Here is a 6,000-nt window from a genome sequence, read left to right on the forward strand (position 1 = left end):
TGAATCCGCGAAACGGTCGTACAAACGGGGCAGCGGAGAATTTCTACAATATGTGTAATTTGCTTCAATTTCGGCCGCGAATTGTGTCCGCCAACGCCCGTGTGCTCCTGTCGGCGGCCCGTCACATAATTCCTTCGTCTGTCAAGGCATCGGAGACGTCTGGTCTCAGCGTTTCCAGCCCTCTCGCGGGGACCTCGGAGGTGAATTGAAGCGGACATACCGGAAAACAGCCGGGCCACTCATTGGGGATTTATCAATTCCTAATTCTTTTCTCATTAAAGAAAAATTGATCGATCTGCTGCTCCTGCGCTGACGACCCGGCAAGGAACGGACCGGCCACTCGGACGGTCGGTCAGTGATTGTTCGGTGATGCCTTCCGCCCGCTTCGAGCCGTCTCGGCAAGCGGTTATTGAGAATTCAGTCTGGCGCTCGCGATTCATTCAGACCTGAGGTCGAAAGTATGCGAACGGATTGACAGATTCACGAATTAGTTCACTGCCCCGTCCACACCTGCGGTTAGTTAGCTGAGCTTAACACCACTCAGTTAGCTAAAGTACTAGAAGTTCCCTATCGCAACGACGACCAGCGGCAACGGCAGCACCTCTTGAACTTTCGCTCAATCGTATTAGAATCGCTCCACGTGAACTCCTCTCGTGGTTCCGTGAATCACGCGGACCTTCATTCCGAAGGGGTCAATGAAAAACAACTTGAACGACCGCGTTTAAGTACATGGATTCGGGTGTGTGTTGATCTGTTCAAAGCGTCTCCGTTGTGGTTGCCTCAAAGTGGTAGACGCTTCAGAAACCCAAGCGTTCAGACAGGGATCAGAGACTTAAACAGATTCCCGGTAGCAGATAATTCGGAACACTTATGTACGTTACATAAAGGACCGGAAGGGAATAACGGCGGAACTGACTAACCCCGTGGTGCGAGATCGCGTAAAAACTGAACCGGGTTCGTCGGGTGTGGGACATTCTAGCGGGCTCGTTCTCAATGCTCGATGGTTGATGCCTGATCTGGATTCATCAACGCGATGGGAAATCGAGTCGGACGCAAATCGCTCTCTGTGAGAATGTGCCCGAGACGCGTCAGCCACCCACCACAGAGGCTTCAGTGAGAGCCGGGAGAGTTGCCCGTGTCGAGAAACCCCCAGCGAGCTCTCTCTTGCACGACGAGGAACGAGCGATTTAAAGCGTTCGGTATATCGGAATCCTTCAGAGACCCATGTTCTCATCGAGAGGGGACGCATTTTCGAGACACGAGCTCGGGAAGGAGAATCGCGGAATGGAGGGGAACAGAAGTCGTTGATATTCATGGAGTCGATTGGATTCATCGGCGAACGTTCAGCACTCGAGACTTTGTCGATCGGCAGGCCTACTCCGTATACCTCCAATACGTTTCCTTGATCGCACCAGGCGAACGGAAACAACGCGCGTTGACAATCAACCGCTCGCTTCGTCCGACCGGTCCGACGATTGGTCGGTGGATCCTACTGACCCGTGTCTGGTGTTCAGTGGTAGGACCGAAGATGCTGATTCCGTCTACCATAGAAGAGGGATGTCTACTGCTCGGGAAAATTTCCCGATAATAAACCGCCAATCTCACAGTTGATATCCGCCGTTACCTTTCTTGTCAAAGACGCTCTTCACGCTCCTGCCATCGAAGCGGCATCCACCGCTACTTGCCGCGACTGCCGCAATCGTTGTGATTATGTTAACCAAATTATGTTGCGAATACGTGCTCGTCGAACCAAGACTTGGCAGTGACGTCGTGACGCCCGGAGCGACGTTTGTTTGCGCCCTGGTCCCCTCTGACCGCTATGCGTCGGCAGCGTTTTCCGAGTCCCAACGACGAAGGTGCGAACGAACTCTTTGGATCCCGACTGGACATCGATTCCGCGCCCCGGAAACTCCTCATACCTTAGAGCTTCTCCCCATCGAGCCTCGGGCAAACAGGCCATAGGTGTTCCCGAATGAAACGAATGGGAATCCCGCGATTTTACCTAAAGTCTCCGCGGACGCATAAGAGATCGAATGGAGGTCAATGGATAGTAGTATTTGATCGATTGAATGGAAGTTTGAGACAAAAGCGATTTCCACAACGAGCGCTCGATTCTTCGCTTTCCTACTAATTAATTTTCGCTGCGGGCTCGGCTCATTCGATGAAAATCTCGTCGCGGACGCTGTTCCGTCGTTCTTTGTTGTAATAATAATAATCTATTTTCAGCTCGAATAATAAACCGCATTGCGCCCGTGCCGCAACCCAATCACGAACAGCACGAACAGGAGCGACGTCTCAAACGAAAAGAAGGCGCAGAGCTGCCCTATTAGACTTTTAGGAAAAGATGATCGGACTTTTCCGGCCGCCGTGACTTACTTCCTTACTGCTAATAATTGTAACTCGATACGAGAATCTGAGCGGGCATACGCTGTGTCGATGGACGGAAATCGTGCGAGCTTTCCGGGGAGCAAACGTCCTTCCGGCCGTGAGTTCCAGTATTAAAGAGATCTCCTCACCTGGAGAGAAGATTTTCTTCCCAAATCCTGGGTCTCTCCAGAGTACAGGGAGTTGCCTCTCGGATTTCATTAAACAGGAGAGCGTTCATTTTTTGAAAGCGTCCCATCTCCATTGACTTAATTCCGGAGAGATCAGGGCCGAGTCAAGTTTTCTGTTCGCTCTCCTCAGTTGTTCGCGGTCGCAAGTGTCGAACAGCTGTTCGGGCTCCGTTCTCGAGTGAGTGTCTTTGCGGACTTTTAGAATTTATTACTACTCCGAACGGTTTGTCTAAGAACTTTCGGTTAGCTGGCGAACGTCGCGTCAGCTGCTAGCTTTTTCGGTCAATCATATGGGATCGGATGGGATCGTCAATATCGCGGACAGGCTCTCTAGATTGCTCCGAACCCGTTGATTCACCATTCGGAACGAAAATTCCGAAAGCGTGAATCAGTAACGATATTTCCTAGCAATCCGTCCGACCTTCCCGCAAGACTCGAGGTGAGATCAATAATGTTGAAAATCAGACCTGCTGATGAGAAGACGAGACCGTTGAAACCGGCGTTGAGGGAGATGGAGCTGGAGAGTTCTCGAGAGCCTTCCTGGGATGATTTCCGCGGATTGAGAACCTCTGCTATGGCTGACTTGGAGGGCCAGTTTTTCGAAATCTGAATTCCGCCTCGTCCGGGCTTCAACAATTTCAAGGTACTCGAGAAAGCTTATTCCGAGCTCGTCGATTTGTGGTCGCTGTTCTGATCTACTGACTGAAGCAAAGCCTGGCGGCTCGAGTTGACAGTTTGCCAGCTCCTTCGATTATTATTCGCGAATCGATCTTTGGGATTTCATTCAAAGGAAAAACCGCATCTCGCGGCTCCGGACCCAATCCACAAATAAACGTAAGTTCCAGAGCTCGACAGCTGCTTTCGAAGAGACCGTCGGGCAGGAATTCTACTCCCCTTGTTCCCGATGGTGATAAATGTCAAAAACGCTGCATCTGGCCGTAATTATGACGTGCGAGGAAAACTACCTGAGGTGGAATGCCGGGGAAAAAATCCGATCTGTTATCGACCACTTCAAATGAATGGCGGCGTTCGACGCGCGACGACCGCGGCAGATAACGCAATTACAGATCGCCGCCGTTTCTTTCGTGGCGGCCGCCTTCGAAGACTTCGACACCGACGACGACGTCGTACACCAAGATCTCTTGTCCGTGCTGCTTCAGGTGCAGCTGCCAAGGTTCTCGTATTCAGGAAAATTATGCCGAAGCGGCCGTTCGGCCCGTGAGTGAGTGAGCGAGTGATCTGTTTATTGGAGCCTATCCCATCGACGCGACGCTAACGCGCAGAGGTCCGCCTTTCTGCAATGTGATGGATCACAAACCCAGATTTACGCGTCGCTTCTGATAGAGGATCGCTCCCTACTGCAATTTCCGCTGAAGAACGGGCAGACAGCATCATTATGATCAAGCGGATTCTCTAGATTCTTCGCGTGTGCTTTCGTAAAGGCTCTTCGAGCTCATTTGCTCCGAGCGCTCTTCATTGTTCATATCGCTTCCTTCTGCCGACTTCGGACTTCCATCCGTCCCCTGATGATTCGGGGAGAGCTTCTAGAGTTATTTTCGTCCAATAGCATGTGGGACAAGTTCTCGTACGCTCAGTCGGCTTTGTGAACTCACCGGATCAGAGACCCCGGGTGGGAATACCTCGAAGCCCGATGGAAGATTTTCTTCCCCCTATCTCGCGAGAAAAGGTTGCTGCTCTCTCTGCTCTCCTCCGCTCCTTGCTCTCGATTTTTCGATAGGAGCTCAGGATTTGCATAGGCCCGCTCCGCCAAGTGGAATCCGGTTTAGGAAGCATTATTCTCTTCGGAACGGAATCGCGCGACCTATTTCGATATCGATGGAAAACGATGCAGTGCCAACTGTCCCAAGCCTTCTTTCTTATGCACGCTCCAATCCTCGAAAAAAGTGTGCGAGTCCTCCCCTTCCTCTGATTACTATGAGGGTTTCATCCTGTTCGGATCGACTGTATGCCATGGAAGTTAAGAGGCGGGAAGCGTAAATCCGAGAGCGAAATTTGGCCTTGGAGCCGGGAGCTCTGGATGTGGGTGGGAAGCCCAGCTAAGTGGAAGCCGGACGTCGAGTGAGCGCCGCAAAGCACGCAGCGTCCTTAACTCACGATGTTTACGAAAGATTGATCCCCAGGACATCACCGAAAATCCAGAGCGAGACTGATTTCGTAATGAGGGAACTGTGTTTTGAACGGTTTCCGAGCATTGATTTCATCACGAAATCGCTTCTCTTCCGATCGGCATTTCCGACGTTGTACAGGAATAAATTCTCTCCGAAGCTGAAGGAGCGTAATGAATAAACCCAGCCCAAATCAGGGAACTGGAATATTCCCGGGAGACATCGTGGTTCCTTGAAGGCCTGGCTCGATGGATCTGTAGCTATTTGTTCACAGCTGAGTCTGACTTTGGCAGTTATGCGCCTTCTAGTTGCCGCTCCTCGGCCATGCCTCTTGTTATGAGCTACATATGTTGACCCATGGCCCGTCGACATGATAATCGTCGATTGATTGTATCGTCGTATGTCTTGACCACCGTTCGCCGCATCGATCCAGATACATGATCGAGATGCTGGGTTGCGTTTCTTCTCCCCGGCCGGACCCGAGCTCCCGGCTCGGTAGCTCCCGACAGTTAGTCGTGATGCTCCTCGGCGGGTGGCTTCCCCTGTGGTCACGACGCTCAGAATTTTCTTCCAACTGCTCCCCCGGACGAAGTACAAGTCACGAATGTAAACAAACCACTGAGTATTTTCTTCTGTCTGCCGACTGGGCGCGCGGGCGGGAAGACGATTGGGTGCGCGCTTCTCACTTGCGAGTCGGTTTTTTCACCGGTTGCTTCGCGCGTCAATTGTGGTTGGAGTAATCGACGGCTCGATTTGCTGCGGAAAGATATGTAGTCAATGAACCCATGTGTCAGATCCATGCGAAACGCATGCTCTTTCCGTGTGTAATTGAAGCTTTAGACGCTGCGCATTCGGTGCCATTTGTTGACTCCATACCATTATTGGCTGTCTTAACGATTCGGACGAGGTGCGCTCCGACGAGTGTTCTAGAAATGAGGATGATCGGACGAGGCTCATAAAATCCATGCGAACGGTTTCACGGGCCGATCGCCTCCATGGTTCTGCATTATTCTAGCGGAATTACGACTTCCATATCCTATGATCCTCTATCGTCGAACTTGACGGCAGCTCAATGTAGGGGAGGAAATTCAAGCCAATGGGTCGAGAGTCCCGCATTGTGCCCGTTTCCACGATGTTTCGGTACAATACGAGGCATGGTAAAGAACGAATAGCCGGCGGTAAGCTGAGGAATCACCCCTGTATTCACCCGAGGAGGGAAAAGTCCCTCGGGTCGAATCCGCACGAGGGTGGCTCCGACGTCGAGGCGGTGTCGGCACCCTGCCGCTCGAGACAGCGGTAATACGCTCATGTAAATTCGC

The sequence above is a fragment of the Galendromus occidentalis genome, unplaced genomic scaffold (genome assembly GCF_000255335.2).
Source record: "Galendromus occidentalis unplaced genomic scaffold, Mocc_1.1 scf7180000077527, whole genome shotgun sequence".
Lineage (NCBI taxonomy): Eukaryota > Metazoa > Arthropoda > Arachnida > Mesostigmata > Phytoseiidae > Galendromus > Galendromus occidentalis.